Genomic DNA, 17,311 nt, shown 5'->3' on the forward strand with positions numbered 1-17,311 from the left:
GCGCTCCAATGATGAATACAAAATTCCAAATTGTATGTTAAAAAATTTGTAATAATTACCTCCTAAAACTCACCAAATTTCATTTTCATAGCTCAACTGGTCTTAGAGCAATAAATAAATTGGCAGTTTGAAATAAAAATTTCAACACCCCGTATCTCCGAAACTAAGCATTTGCGGACATAAGTTTATAGAGCAAACTGGTATTAATTTTTCATGTAAAATTAGCCCTTAAAATTTTTCATTCTTATTTACTAACACCCGTATATAGAAGAAGATGAAGTTGTTTAGAATTAGTCATTTTATCCAATTCTGGTCTTATTTTGAATGCATTTTTTTCATCTTCGAGAGGGGGGTATTCCCCTCCATTATTAATAATAGACAATTTCAACTACCTATTCCCAAATTTTGATCCTTCCTTTATTTTTTTTTGGGGTCAGATTGTTCTTTGATCGGGCTATATGGAGTTAGCACCACGACACTATTTAGGTCAGCTGTGGACAAACTAAAGATCATGCGACTGATCTCCAATGTTCTGGGAGGACAAGGCACTTAAAGAAGAAGAAGAAGAAATTTTTATTATATCGATATTCTCTTGTACTAATTTAATTTTCAAGCTAAACTTAAAGTTTTTATAGTAACATAATTATTGCTTGCCTATTGAGTGTAAGTCATAAAAAAATCGTAAAGAAACAAAAAAGGTTTTTTGAGTTCTTCCAAGCTTGCATCATCGAGTTAAAAAGACAGTATTTTGTACTTTGTTCCATACACGAACTAAATAGCTTAAGTGAGGAAATTACTACTCATAACACATCATTCAAAAACAAAATTGGGCAAAAAATGAAGAATTAACAAAGTTGCGTCGTCTTGAAGGTTAAAAAATTAAAACTATTTGGAATATGTGTCCATATAGTAAATGTATGAATCTTTTTGCGACCCAATTGACTACCTTAACATGTCCTTTAGTATTATAAATTGACAGTCTCATTGTGAAAAGAATAGGTTTACAATGGAGATGGTGTCGTTGCCATAACGTGTTTGTTCGTGGTTCCAGGAAGGAAGCTTTTAATAAAGAAGGTAAGTAAATATTAGCAAAATGATATAAATTTTTAATCATTTTAATTATATTAAAGAATCTATTATTATAAAAAAAACTAAGCGAATTAATTTGTATCAACAATAAGGCACAAATTTGGGAAGTGCAAGGAGAAGTGGAAATTAAATAAATATATAGCCTGATCAAATAGTGGAGAGTCACTGAAGGTGGATATGAGCTATTACCTCCGATTTCGTTCAACCTCCATCGATTTGCATGAAAATTGGTGAGTGGTTAGAGGATATCTCAAGAAACAAAGGTGACATGGTGCCAACTTGCGCTTTTACCCTGGGGGTGGATGCCACTCCTTCTCGGGGTGAAAATTATTTTATTAAAAATAACCCCATAATTAGATAGGGGGACAAATTCTAAGCAAAATTTGTTATATAAAGTTATTAAAATAAATAAAAACTTTTTGAGTTATTAAAGATCAAAAATTTTAATTTTTCGTAAGAAAAATGCATGTTTTTAACCGATTTTTCATAGATAACTCCAAAACTATAAGTTTTTACAAAAAAGTTATTATTACCAAAATTGAAGCCAATAAAAAATTAAATAAACTCCTTACTAAAATAACCTTTTAGTATTAACTAAAAGTGAGTTATAGGTAATTGAATGCATATTTTTTCGGCGAGTATTCAATTCTAAGTATTCAAGCTTAAATTACGGGAACATGATCCATTTCATAGAATAAACTCATTTAACATTTGTGAAAGCACTTAAAAATATCTATCAAATGAGATACCGAACAAGTTAATAGCATTAAAATTTATGCTTCAAACATTTTTTAAACTTTATCTTTTAAAATTTTTTCCAAAAAATGTTATCGTTTTTTTTAATAACTCCGTTATTTTTTAAGATATCAGGATCACCTAAAAACGGTTTGAAAGGTAATTCCAAAGGTTATTAAAACGCGTTAAATATAATCTTTCAAACCCCTTACTTTTTTAAAAATCAAAGATTAAATGGCCACAGTTACATGGTTCTCGCACCAAAATTTAAGCTTTAAACGTTTCTATCTCGGTTATTTTTCACCCAAAAGAAATGGTAAAACGGTATGATATTTGGTATAAAAAAACTAAAATTTGGTTATTTACCCTTTTTTACGTATATTGAGTATTTTTATGGTTATTATCAAAAGAAAATGAAAATGACGATAATTTTAAAAATTCTGATTTTTTTAAATTATATCTTTTTTTCAAAAATATGCATTCTAAACCGATGAAAATTGTTAAAGTCATTACTTATGCTAATACAAATAAACCTTTTTAAGGATTACTATAAATTTTAATTTTTGTGGAAATGGCGTTATTTTTCACTTTTTCGTAAAAAATTCGAAAGGGTTCTCTTAGTTTCATCATAACTTGCTTAATTTTGATGCTATTAACTTCTTTTGGAGCTCATTTGTAAGGTATTCTGAAATACTTTGATAAGTGTTTAAGAAGTATATTTTATAAAATGCATCGTTTACCTGTTTTTTAAGCTTGAATACTTAGATTTGAGTACTCATCGAAAAAAATATACATTCAATTACCTATAACTCACTTTGAATTAACATTAGTTTAGTACCTTGAGCAAATAGTGTATTATAGTATATTACATACCTAGCGGGAAAGTACTCTATTTCAGCCCAGCGGCAAGGTAGTTTACCGAGGTGCGAAGCACCGAGGTAAACTACAGACGCGAGACTAGAATGAGTTCCCGCGAGGTTTGTATACTATTTTACTCATAATCGGTTAGTAGTTTATGGATTTCTAATACTCACAATCTACCAATAATAATTTCGTTTCAAATATCTGTATCCATTTTCATTATGTGATGAAACAGTAGAAAATCCAGAAACGTCGGCGTCATCATCTATTTCTGAAACTCATAATTTTGAGCAACACGGTCTTACTTTAACCGTTAATAGTAATCATAATTCCAATGTAACTATTAATATTTATAATTCCAAATAGTTTTTTTTTTGTTATTCTTGTTGTTGTTTCTTAATTAAATAAATGTTGAGTGGATTCTATTCTTTCTAAACCATCTTTTAATCAAAAATGACATTGACATTTGCAGGTAGAAAAGTGACAGATACTAGCCGGGAAAGTACTTTCCCTGCTAGGTGGGAAAGTAAAGTAAGTAATAAGTCGATTCCTGATTACTTCAAAGGTTAGAAATCCATAAATTACTAACCGATTGTGAGTAAAATTTTTTATTGTCTTCAATTTTGGTAAGAATAACTTTTTACTCACAATCGGTTAGTAATTTATGGATTTCTAACCTTTGAAGTAATCAGGAGGCGACTTATTACTTACTTTACTTTCCCGGCTAGCATCTGTCACTTTTCTACCTGCAAATGTCAATGTCATTTTTGATTAAAAGATGGTTTAGAAAGAATAGAATCCACTTAACATTTATTTAATTAAGAAACAACAACAACAATAACAAAAAGAAAACTATTTGGAATTATAAATATTAATAGTTACATTGGAATTATGATTACTATTAACGGTTAAAGTAAGACCGTGTTGCTCACAATTATGAGTTTCAGAAATAGATGATGACGCCGACGTTTCTGGATTTTCTACATGAGACAACATATTAGCAATTTTTATTTGTCCATGTAATGAATTCTCCACATATCCCTCTGCTACGGTGTTGGATTTCCAACCCCCCAACTTTTTCAACTGTAGGATGTCTCCACCTGTATTTGCTAATAATGTTGCTGAAGTACGTCTAAAACAATGTCCTGTAAACCTGTTAACATTTTCCAACTTTAAATAAGTTGCTATTTTTTTGCGAAAACTTCCTATAGCATTATGCCAAAAAGGCTGTCGTGTAATTTTACTAAATCTTATTTGTAAAAAAAATCTATCAGAGTCAATGGTATTACGAAGGTCACAGTATTGCTTTATTATTTTTATCCATTCCGATTTTGTAATTACAAATGTACGGGAAGAGTAGGTTTTTGTGACAGGAATCACTATTATAATTCGATTTTCTAAAATATCCAGGTCACTTATTTTCATTTTTAAAAGTTCATCGCACCTACAGGCTCCGGAAATGCCAATAATTAAAGCAACCTAAAAAAATTTAATATAACATATATTTAATATGCACTAAATAAATTAAAATTACCTTTTGAGGAAGATTTTCTATCGGGGCATTGTTTAAAAATGTATCGATGTCTGCTTCAGAAAAAACACTTGACTTTTTAGCTTGATATCCCACATTCTGCCTTTTCAAAAATGCCCGCAATTTTACGTATTTACTAATATCAACATTATGCCTAAAGTTTAATACTGCTCGCAACATCGAATATCTTGACCATAATGTGGAGGCTTTACTTTCTTTGCTCATTTCACAAAAATAAGCAAGAAGTACCGTCTCAGAGGTATGCTGCACACCTTTAGCCACGCACCATTTACTGTATAGTTCATAGGTGTTTTTATACGTCTCCCTGCTTTTTTCAGGAATTATTCCTTCAGTAGCTCTCTCTGCAGCTACCCGCAGTTCTGGTGGCGTACATTCAAATTCACTATCAGGCATTTTTGTAAAATAAACACAATTTGATTATATGTACAATTAATGGCGTCGTGTATCGCCTAAATGTCAGATTCAACAAACTTGTTTTGTTACCTAGCAACGATCTCACAGGTTACTTAAAATAATTCATCTTATCACATAATGAAAATGGATACAGATATTTGAAACGAAATTATTATTGGTAGATTGTGAGTATTAGAAATCCATAAACTACTAACCGATTGTGAGTAAAATAGTATACAAACCTCGCGGGAACTCATTCTAGCCTCGCGTCTGTAGTTTACCTCGGTGCTTCGCACCTCGGTAAACTACCTTGCCGCTCGGCTGAAATAAAGTACTTTCCCGCTAGGTATGTAATATACTATTTGTAACAGCTAATATTTTTGAGTTATACGTGAAAAACAGCTTTAAAACATGCATTTTTTTACGAAAAATAAAATATTTGATCTTTAACAACTAAAAAAGTATTGATTTACGTTAATAACTTAATATAACAAATTTTGCTTAGAATTTGTCCCTCTATCGATTTATAGTATTATTTTTAATAAAATAATTTTCACTCCAGAAAAGGGGTGGCATCCACCCCCAGGGTAAAAGCGCAAGTTAGCATCATGTCACTTTTGTTCCTTAAGGTATCATCTAACTGCTCACCAATTTTCATGAAAATCGATGGAGGTTCAACGAAATCGGAGGTGAAAACCTTCAGTGACTGCACTAAAATAAAATAAAATCAAAATGTAATTCAATACAGGTTAAGAAAAACATGATAGGTGTATCAAAGTTTAGATAAAAACAAAAGAAATTTTTAAGAAAGTATATGATTTATAAGGGAATCATTGTTTAAATAATGAAAAATGGGTCATTTTTGCTCACAACTTACTTTCTTAACAACTACTCCGGTAACTCATGTAGTGTATGTCTTGTAGATTTCGGTCCGAGTGGTCAAAAGATTGTTACTAATAGTAGTCTCCCGTTTTATACAGCTAACGTGGTTTGGGTTTATGGCAGGGTAGTCTGCTATATCTAGGGCTTACGGTATAGGGGCCAGTGCTACGCTTCAATTGCCTCTTATTACCCCATTTTTTTTCAAAAATAAGCACTTTGAATCGATGAAACTTACTGATCACATAAACACAACAGAAGTAAAGCAACTTGTGAAGCGGTAATGATTAATTTCATTTAAGTTCCTAATTAGGGGGTGATTTTCACGATTTTTTTTGCCAAAACAAAAGGGATCCACTTTATTTTTTTATAAAAACAGAAATAAAGCTTTTTTTAAACACTTTAAAAACGTTGTAATGAGTTTTCCCCAAAAGTGCTTCATTTTTTGGTTATTTCACGTTGAAATATTCTATTTTTAATTTGGGGAATATGAACCTATTTTTCATTAGCTATAACTCTGCTTTTACTAGGTCTAGAGACCTCATGCATACACCAATTTTTTCACTTTTTTATAGACTATATTTTTGTTAAAACCCTTTTCTCGATAAAATATTTACTTTTTGAATTATTGGCGAAAAATGGTCTAAAACGTGTTTTAATTTTTGTTGAAAAATGAACATATTCACTCGCAAATAACTCAAAAAGTATTTACTTGGTGAAAGAACTCTATAGAATAAAAGTTGTTGATCGAATTCCGGACTTATTTTAAAGTAACTTTTTTCACCCTCAAGAAGGGGTCAAACGTACCGCCAGTGCAAAAGCACACATCGGCACAATGTCATTTTTTTTCTTTGACATGTTAGCTATATATGTGCCAAAGTTTATGTCAATCCAAGCGGTTCTTTAAAATTTAGAGGTTTTGAAATATTTTACCGTTAAAGAACGTACTACAGTCGAGCCCGCTTATTAGAATACCGGTTATAGGAATATCCCGGTTTAAGGAATAGAAATTTGAGGTCCCGAAACGTTTCTACTAGCCACCAATGATCGGTTATTAGAATATCCCGGTTCTAGGAATACTTTTTATTGGCACGAAGGCTATTCCAATAAGCGGGTTTGACTGTATTAATAAAATTGTTGGAATCGAATCTTAAGATTGCATATTGTTCGTCCGCTATAACTTTTCCCATGCGTCACGATTCATTTTCAAACAAATTAAGTTAAAACATAAAGTGAAACAAAAGTTGACGTGTATATACATTTTGTATACTGTATACTATATACTACACTCATCGGCTTACGGTTCACTTTATGTTTTGACTTAATTTGTTTGAAAATGAATCGTGACGCATGGGAATAGTTATATCGGACGAACTATATATTAGTATTATGGGTATACAAAGTTCGCAGAAAGTATGCTATTTTGTTTATAAACAAATTAGCGCGATTATACAGCAAAATCCGTGAGTAAATGGACTAATTATTGTATTTAAGTTTGGTAAACGCCATATTTTGTTTTTTATTAAGGAACAAATTTTATTTGAAAATTTTTTTTATCTATTTTAGTTTATGAGTTAGAAACTTATAAACAATTTATAAACAATTAAATTGTTTATAACAATTTTTTGACCACTCGGATCGAAATCCACCCTCGAAATTCTTAATCAGCAGCCAGAAATCCATAAGAAACCGTTGAGTTTGCTCATCAGAATTGAAAAAGGCACGGTGACATAGCTGGCGCTAAGACTATGGTCAGGTTTAGTAGATCCTGAGGTATTGCATATTTTTGGCGTATAATTCCTAATAATTCTTCTACTGGAACATGCATTGGTGAATAATTAACTATTCATTTAAAATCATTTAAATTTAAATTTAAATTAAAAAATATTTTTTCTAACAAAATGGAAATAACTTGCGGTAAGTAATTAATGGTTTGTGTTAACTAATAAGTAGAATGAATGTTTATTAAAAAATAAATAAATTCAAAATATTTTACATACAATAATTATATTTATAGCTATGTGATATATTTGTTTAAATTTTTCCTCGAACGTGACATGATTTTGAAAGAATAATTGTTCTAGAATAAAAACAATATCGTAACTTGTCAATGACATATGAGCAAATAATAGATAATATTCTCTATCAAGAATGTCTTGATCTCATGTCTTAATACTCAAATAAGTTCTGTCCAGAATAAGAACAAATGATGCTAGAACTGGAAACATCAGAAATTGCCACAAATGAAGATGTTAATATAAGTACAGAGGAAGTTCAAAAAGCCCTTGAAAAGCTGCAGCAATGCAGCTTTGATAGACCAGTAATTAACAACATTAATGAACAAAATCATAAAACACAATAAAATACCGGAAGAATGGAGTACCTATTAATCTGGGCAGATTATCGGTGAATAGGCCATTTTTGGGAAAAGTTATTTACCAGCAATTTTATTGCTGGAATCGAATCGTATGATTCTATATATTAATAATATAGGTATTCAAAGTCCGCAGATGGTGTGCTACTTTTTTTATAAACAAAATGTCTCCCGAAAATCGTGTTTTTTTTTTCAATTTTTGCTCTATAACTCGAAAGATTTTAACTTTACACCAAAAACACCCAAATAAAAATTCACCGTAATTAAATTCTTCATAGAAATGTGTTTTTCCCGATTTACTTCGAGGGAAATTTTCTCCGGAAAATGCGGTTTTTTCCAACAAAATCTTTAATTTTCAACTAAAATTTTAAATAAGTAATTGTTTATCAATAATTAAATAACTTGGTAATATAAAAGCTCTTTTCGCATAGATTATAATTCCAGAAGCCGATGGAAATTGAATAAACAGTTTAGCAACAATTGAATTGTTAATTAAAAATTTACGGTCGCTATAATAACCACAATAACTATACGTTAAAAAAATGCATTTTCTCGGCTTCCCATGGAGCAATTTTCTTCATTATTTTTTTGTTCCTAAGTAACTCGAGTAGAGCCATCTAACTAATGCATTATTAAATGTCAAAGTTGCTTTTGTATTGTTATAATAAATTTATTTATTTATTATAACAAAATTTTTTAATTTGTTTAAATAAAATTGTTTAAATAATTATACAACTTTCAAATGAGAATATTTGTGTTTTTAACGTTAAAAGGTACACTTGTGGTAAGTTTATTTAAAAAAAAGTCTGCAACTGGAAAAATTATGTAGTTTTCTTTTCTTATAAATAAATAAATCTATTATAACAAAACAAAAGCAAGTTTGACATTTAGTAATGCGTTAGTTAGATGGCTCTACTCGAGTTACTTGGGAACAAAAAAGAATGAAGAAAATTGGGAGCCAAAAATCCATGGGAAGCCAAGAAAATGCATTTTTTTAACGTATACCGATTTTGAACTTTGAGATTACATTTTCTCCAACCTAATTTTTGATTGGAATTTTGGTATTTTTGGCAATTTTCACTCATAATGTCAATAGTTTTTATTATAATAATATATGTTATGGGTATTCTAAAGATATGACAATCAGTGTAGAGAAAGAGGACAAAAATAAAAAGGTGATGGTTTGAAAATGATGATCCTATTGTTTATATCTTTGCCGTAAATGCCGGTCAACTATGACCGGTGGTATCTCAGGATCCACTTATCATAGTTAAACGTTTTTTTTTTCTTTTCAAAGAAGCATCCTTCCGCTTTTTTTCGAATACCCTTTTCATGATTTAATTTAATTTAATTTAATTTCCCGAGATATTCAATTTGTTTGTAAGCCAAAAATTTTTTTATAAATTTAAAATATTCCTGAGGCCGTTTAAATTAGCCCAATAAATGACCGTTTTGAAGTGTAATTTCCAGGAGCAACTCCGAATTGCATGAAAATTTGGATTTAGGTTCTACTTACCCTCCACTTCAAAGTTGAATTAGTACCGTTGGTTGCTTTTACTTGGGGGGTGACATTTACCCCTTCTCGGGGGGTGAAAAACGCGTGTTTAAAATAAGGCCGGAAATGGATAAATTGACTTATTTTAAGCACCTTTTGTTCTATAAAGTTTTTTACGTAAGTCAATACTTTTCGAGTTATTCGCGATTTAAAATGTTGATTTTTCGACAAAAAAACTACGTTTTCAGACCGTTTTTCCCAAATAACTCAAAAAGTAAATATTTTATCGAAAAAAATAATTTTAGCAAAAGTGTAGCCTATAAAAAAAAACTAAAAAAATGGTGTACCAGTAAAGTCTACAAATTGAGTAGAAGCAAAGTTGTAGCTCATGAAAAATACTTTCTTATTCGTCTAATTCCAAATCGAATAATTCAACGCGAAATCACCGAAGAAAGAAGCGTTTTTCGGGAAAACCTTATTAACATTCTTAAAGTATCAAAAAAAAACTTATTGTTTGTCTTTTACAAAAGTTTACAGCATCAAAAATAAACGAGTTACACTAAAAAAAGTTGGCTCCTTTTTTTTGGTAAAAAAAATCGTGAAAACCTCCTTTTATTTAGCACCCTAAATGAAATTAATCGTTTGGCTTTACCATCTATTTTAACTGTATGTGTATTATTTATATGATCTGTAAGTTTGATTTGGTTTGAAGGGCTTATTTTTAAAAACATTTAGTTTTATAGTTAAAAAATATTCTAAAAATTTTTAAAAAATTTCATTTTTTCAAAATAACTTAAAAAGTATTAGTGATAAGAAAAATCTTAAAGAGTAGAAAAATGTAGGTTTTGCTATTATAAATATGCTAGTTTCATTTTGTTTCTCCGTAAGACAAAAATTGGTTAAGATATGACTGTTCAAAATTTGCATACACTCGTGATTAGTGACCCATTCAAGCTTTCTCAATTATAACTCTTTCAAAAATAAACACTTTAAACGGGTGAGACTGACAGATCATATAAAAAATAGATAGGTAAGTAAATTGTTTGTAAAGCGGTAGCGATTAATTTCATTTGGGGAGCTAAACACGGCGAGATTTTCATGATTTTTTTACAAAAAAAAAGAGGGCCAACTTTATTTTGAGCGTAACTCGCTTATTTTTAATGCTAAAAGTTTTGTTAACAATTAAAACAAAGCTTTTTATAAACACTTTAAAAAAGTTTAAATGGGTTTTTCTCGAAAAGTGCTTAATTTTTCGGTGATTTCACCTTGAAATATTCGATTTGGAATTAGACGAATAAGAACGTATTTTTCATGAGCTGCAACTTTGTTTTTATTTGATTGATAGACTTTACTGATACACCATTTTTTTGGGTTTTTTATAAGCTACACTTTTGCTAAGGATATTTTTTTCGATAAAATATTTACTTTTGAGTTATTTGCGAAAAACCGTCTGAAAACGTAGTTTTTTTTGTCGAAAAATCAACATTTTCAATGGGAAATAACTCGAAAAGTATTGACTTAAGTAAAAAACTCTGTAGAACAAAAGTTGCTTAAAATCAGGCAATTTATCCATTTCCGGTCTTATCTTGAACGTGTGTTTTTTCGCCCCCGAGAAGGGGTGACTGTCACCCCCCAAGTAAAAGCAACCAACGGCACAAATTCAACTTTGAAGTGGAGGGTAAGTAGAACCTAAATCCAAATTTTCATGCAATTCGGAGTTACCCCTGAAAATTACACGGTATCGCCGAATTTCCCGTTCATTTACTGGGCTAAATAGTCCAATTTCAATTCTGTAAACTATATTAGATAGGTACAGTGTCTTTTTATACAAAAATCACAGTTATTCTTATGTATCATAATTATTGTGGTTATTATAGCGACCGTAAATTTTTAATTAACAATTCAATTGTTGCTAAACTGTTTATTGAATTTCCATCGGCGTCTGGAATTATAATCTATGTGAAAAGAGCTTTTATATTACCAAGTTATTTAATTATTGATAAACAATTACTTATTTAAAATTTTAGTTGAAAATTAAAGATTTTGTTGGAGAAACCCGCATTTTCCGGGGAAAATTTTCGTCGAAGTAAATCGAGAAAAACACGTTTCCAAGCAGATTTTAATTACGGTGAATATTTATTTAGGTGTTTTTTATGTAAAGTTCAAATATTTCGACTTATAGAGCAAAAATTGAAAAAAACACGATTTTCGGGCGCCATTTTGTTTATAAAAAAGTAGCACACCATCTGCGGACTTTGCATACCTACATTATTAATATATAGAATCATAAGATTCGATTCCAGTAATAAAATTGCTGGTAAATAAATTTTCCTTGTACCTATTTTGCTAATTAGCCCAGAGTAATGTAAGTACTTTCTTTTTCTTTTCATTACTTTCGTAAAAATCAAGAAGTGAAACCGTACCTACAGATATTAAGTAACGAGTTCAGAACTCCAAATTTTTTTGGAATATTGAACTCCAAATTGAATGTTTTTTTTGAGTATGCTACTAGTCCTGTCGCCAGGGGGGGTACAACGGCCTCGTTAATTCAGATGGACTTACCCAAGTTTTTTTTATGTATTTTGACCCGTAGAACACGAATTTTTTGGGTAACAGTTGATCCGGATGTCGATAAGATTGTTATAGACCAAGAACTTGAGGAATCAAATAACAGCGATTTTTGGCAAAACAAAACAATATTTTGTATTTTTTGGGTCATTTTAAGCAAAAAATATTTCTACAAGTTTTTTAGTAGGATGCACAGTTTTCGAGATAAACGCGGTTGAACTTTCAAAAAATCGAAAAACTGCAATTTTTAAACCCGAATAACTTTTGATTAAAAAATAAAATAGCAATTCTGCTTAGCGCCTTTGAAAGTTCAAGTCAAATTATGTCGGTTTTGATTATTTGCATTGCTAAAAATTTATTGTGTTATTGTTAAACAAAGCTACAAACAACTAGTGCGTGAGTGATGTTTCTATGATTTCTCATTTAAAATCGAACGAGTAGGTAGAATAGGTACTAGTGCAATCAAGACTATTTCTATGTTACATGCGTTAAAACGCATGTAAAAGCACGGGAAACCCTACGTGTTTATAGCTTTGCTAAACAATAAAAAAATAAATTTTTACCAATGCAAATAATCAAAACCGATATAATTTGACTTAAACTTTCAAATGCGGTAAGCAGACTTGCTATTTTATTTTTTAATCAAAAGTTATTCGGGTTCAAAAATTGCAATTTTTCGATTTTTTTAAAGTTCAACCGCGTTTATCTCGAAAACTGTGCATCCTACGAAAAAACTTGTAGAAATATTTTTTACTTAAAATGGCCCAAAAAATACAAAATATTGTTTTGTTTTGCCAAAAATCGCTGTTATTTGATTCCTCAAGTTCTTGGTCTATAACAATCTTATCGACATCCGGATCAACTGTTACCCAAAAAATTCGTGTTCTTCGGGTCAAAATACATAAAAAAAACTTGAGTAAGTCCATCTGAATTAACGAGGCTGTTGTACCCCCCCTGGCGACAGGACTATACTATTTGAGTATTTTTTTAAAGTATTTTTGGAAAAATCAAGTAAAAGCGTAATTATATTAAGTATCGAGTTCAGAACTCCAAGAATAGAGGGTACCACTCCAAGAATAGAGGGTCAAATTAATTTGTGAGGCGTACATTTTATATACCAGTTTTCAACTAAATTATATCAACACTCTATCGGGGGCGGACACAACCCCCAAAATCTTTAATGAAAGGGGGGTTGAGTGATACTTCATTTTAAAGGTCATTCAACCAACTTTTTCAAAAATACCAGATACATTATACTTCCTTTTAGTAGGTGCTTTTGGAAAAATCAAGTGAAATTGTAAAGATATTAAGTATCGAGTTCAGAACTCCAAAAGTTTTTTGGAGTATTGAGTCCAAGATTTTTCCAAAATTACTGAAAAGAAATGTGTGGTGTTTTTGAAAAGGTAGTTGAGCGACCTTTAAAATGAGGCATCACCCTCTTTCCATTAAAGATTTTGAGGGTTGCGTCCGCCCCCGCTAGAGGATTGACGTTGAAAACTAGTCTACAAAATGTCCAACCTCACAAACAAAGGGCCTAGCCGGGTAAGATGATGAAAAGTGGCCCCAACTCGATTCGAATTCCATATAGGTCACCGTTTAGCATATATAGTGAAACTAACTTTCTGAAATTTTTAGCCCCCTAGGTGGTTATGTGACCCACCTAGAGCCTAATTAGGCTTTTTAAGTTTTTATTTTTTATCTCAGCCGCATCGAGAACTAGCGAAAAACTATAAATAAAAAAGTTGTAAGCTTTAAAAAGTTCTGTCCAAATTTTTTTTTTTAATTTTTGGCGGAAAATTTAAATTTTAGAATGATTTTAAAATTTTAAATGAGTATAAAAAAATAACTAAGACATTCGTTTTCACGAAAAAAATATATAACGTGCATTTTGCATAATACTTCACCTTGAATTTTTTCAAATTTTTAAAATTGGTGAAACGCACCTTTAAAAATAAAAAACCGCATTTTTTCGGTGTTTTTTTCTTTTTTTGATATAATTTTATACATATTTTTCCAAAAGGTAATACCGTCACTAGAATAGTTAAAAAAAAGTGAAAAATAATTAGGGTTTGCTTAATAAAATTTTTTTGTAATCCCATCCATTTTCAATATACAGTGCGTTGAAGAAAACAAAATTTTACACATTTTTTACGATTTTGCCGAAACTACTGGCAACATTGTAATAAAATTTGGCAAGTTTTAAGAGGTAGTTGTTGTACATTTTTTGACATACAATTAAGAATTTTATATTTATCATTGGCGCGTATACGGGTAATAGTCTGAACTTTTTAAAGAAAAAAGATAGTACGCCACTGATATATTTCAAACTAACAATCCTTTTTGAATTCCTCGTTTAATTTTTGACAAAAAATCTATCTTCCTATTTTTTCATACGACGCGCAATTTTTATTCAAAAAATAAAACATCTTAACTCTTACAAAGTATTCGAACTTCTATTAGTAGTTTCTACATCTACATACGTAAACTTGTACGTCCATTATAAAAACTAATTCGAATACTTTGGAAGCGTTAAGGTATTTTATTTTTTGCAGCAAAACGGCGCCTCATGAAAAAATGATAAGATAGTTTTTTTGTCGCAAATTGAATGAGGAATTTAAAAATGATTGTTAATTTGAAATATGTCAGTGGCGTACTATCTTTTTTTCTTTGAAAAGTTCAGACCATTACCCCTACGCGCGCCAATGATGAATATCAAATCCTTAATTGTATGTCAAAACATGCACAATAACTACCTCTTAAAACCCGCCAAGTTTTATTACAATGTTGAAAGTAGTTTCGGCAAAATCGTAAAAAATGTGTAAAATTTTGTTTTCTTCAACGCCCTGTATCTTGAAAATGGATGGTGTTACAAAAATTTTTATTAAGCAAACCCAATTCTTTTTAAATTTTTTACCTGTTCCAGTGACGGTGTTACCTTTTTTGAAAAATATGTATAAAATTTTATCAAAAAACGAAAAAAAAAACCGAAAAAATGCGGTTTTTTATTTTTGAAGGTGCGTTTCACCAATTTTAAAAATTTGAAAAAATTTAGGGTGAAACATTATGCAAAAATACACGTTATATATTTTTTTCGTGAAAACGAATGTCTTAGCTATTTTTTTATACTCATTTAAAATTTTAAAATCGTTCTAAAATTTAAATTTCCCGCCAAAAATTAAAAAAAAAATTTTTCGCACAGAACTTTTTAAATCTTACAAATTTTTTATTTAAAGTTTTTCGCTAGTTCTCGATGCGGCTGAGATAAAAAATAAAAACTTAAAAAGCCTAATTAGGCTCTAGGTGGGTCACATGACCACCTAGGGGGCTAAAAATTTCAGGAAGTTAGTTTCACTATATATGCTAAACGGTGACCCATATGGAATTCGAATCGAGTTGGGGGCACTTTCATCATCTTACCCGGCTAGGCCCTTTGACGTGTTTTTGCATATTTTTAGATTTTGGAAATTGGCCCACTGTATAAAGGAAGAAAAACCTCTTGTTAATTTGTAACAGTGGCTACTCTAGTATTTTGTTCAACTCCTCGTATAAGTATGTAGGTACCTACACAAATCTAATGATCATTATGTGGATTTTTTAAAATTACTTATACTTATCAATATTTATGTAAGCTGAACAGATCCAGTTTTTTTTCTATAAATAAAGAGATTTGCGGTTTTTTATGATTATCGGTTATATATGGATTATGTAATTGAAAAAATGTAATGCAGTGTTTATGGATTTCACAATTAGATCTGGCCTTCAAACGATGTTCTGTGTTTAGCTTTACCAGTAACTATTAAATAATACAGATTATTTATTTATGTGTTTATTAGTTCTTACTTTTTTTATCGTATTGATTTTTAAAACCCAAAAGTGACAAAACAAAAACTACTTATAGGGCAGTCAATGAGGGTATTTGGCTCCGAATTCCATCCTACTACATCGATTTACTTGATATTTTCACAGTAAGTAGGGAATAGCTCAAGAAACAAAGTCTACCCTATGCCGATGTGCGCTTTTAACTTGGGAGTGGTTCCCACCCTTTCTCGGGGGGTGAAAAATGTTTTGGTTAAAATAGTCACGGAACAGACTAGAGAACCTAATTTTAAGCAAAAACTGTTCTATAATTATTTTTTGAAAACTCGATACTTTTTGAGTTATTCGTGTTTGAAAATTGGCCATTTTACCCCGTCCATCCACCTCAACTTTGGTCTACCCCGTCTTCTCATTCCCACGGGTTGAGCTGTTAGAATCTTTTTTATCATGTTCGATTCAGGGGCCCGGGCTACATGTCCTGCCCACTGCAGGCGGGTTCGCTTAATTACAGTGATAATATCTTTTCCACCAAACGTATGCTTCCATATATCTACGCCTCCATATTCCGTTCTCACAGACTGCTCCGAATATCTTGCGTAGCACTTTTCTTTCAAAAATCGATAGAGCGAATTCATCTGTTTTAGTTAGCGTCCATGCCTCTGATCCATATGTGAGAACGGGGAGTATCAAATGTTCTATACAGCCTTATACGAGTTTTTCGAGACAGACGTTTGTTACATAAGTACTTCGATAGACCATGCTAACACCTGTTTACAATTATTATTCGCCTTTTTATTTCCTCAGATGTGTTATTATTGGGGTTAACCGATGTCCAGTAAGAGACCGATGTAATACAAAGAGAGATAATATGGTAGGTAAGAAGAGTTTGTTTTTTTGCTGCATGCTCAAATCGATGTATTAAACTTGAAATTACAGAGAAACTGTCGATTTTAGGTGTATAATGATACTAATAAGTTTTGTAGTGCTTGACAAGACCTTTAAAATGAGCAATACAAGTGTCGAGTACATTCAAACTAAGCGAGATATTCTGCAAAAAAGTTGATGACTAATGTATTTTAAGAAGAAATGAGAAGTACCTATATTTAACCCCTCATCCATCAGAATTTAAATACATCGTTTTCCTTCTGCAATACTTTTTATTATAGTGTTACTTCTATGTTCAAAAAGTTGGACTGGATTAAAATGAATGTTTTTTGAAAAAAATAAGATCAAATTACAGAGCGCATTTTTAAATTTTCTTAAAAATCTATGTTTTCCTCCATGTAACTCGAAAAAGATAAGAGATACGAAAAAAAGATACCACACAAAAATGTAGGACACTTTCAGAAAAAAATTTCCTTTTTATTTTTCATTACTGTATCTCTTATATTTTCAAGTTATATGGAGAAAAAGAAAGATTTTTAAGAAATTTTAAAAATGCTCTCTATAATTTGACCTTTTTTTTTTCAAAAACCATTCATTTTAAACCCGTCCAACTTTTTAAACATAGAAATAACACTATAATAAAAGGTATTGTGGAAGGAAAACG

At 30.6% G+C, this 17,311-nt stretch overlaps 1 protein-coding gene across 2 annotated transcripts in view; it reads left to right on the forward strand.

The window, feature by feature from the left end:
* The first annotated feature begins 912 nt into the window (after window positions 1-912).
* The window catches only part of LOC114333773 (ATP-binding cassette sub-family C member 4-like), a 91,881-nt gene continuing 75,482 nt past the window's right edge, over window positions 913-17,311 (forward strand). For both annotated transcript variants that reach the window (XM_028283768.2, XM_050644058.1), the window contains exon 1: window positions 913-1,074. The gene's annotated coding sequence lies outside the window, so the exon portion shown is untranslated. The remainder of the gene's footprint in view (window positions 1,075-17,311) is intronic.

This window comes from Diabrotica virgifera, chromosome 1 (genome assembly GCF_917563875.1).
Source record: "Diabrotica virgifera virgifera chromosome 1, PGI_DIABVI_V3a".
Classification (NCBI taxonomy): domain Eukaryota; kingdom Metazoa; phylum Arthropoda; class Insecta; order Coleoptera; family Chrysomelidae; genus Diabrotica; species Diabrotica virgifera.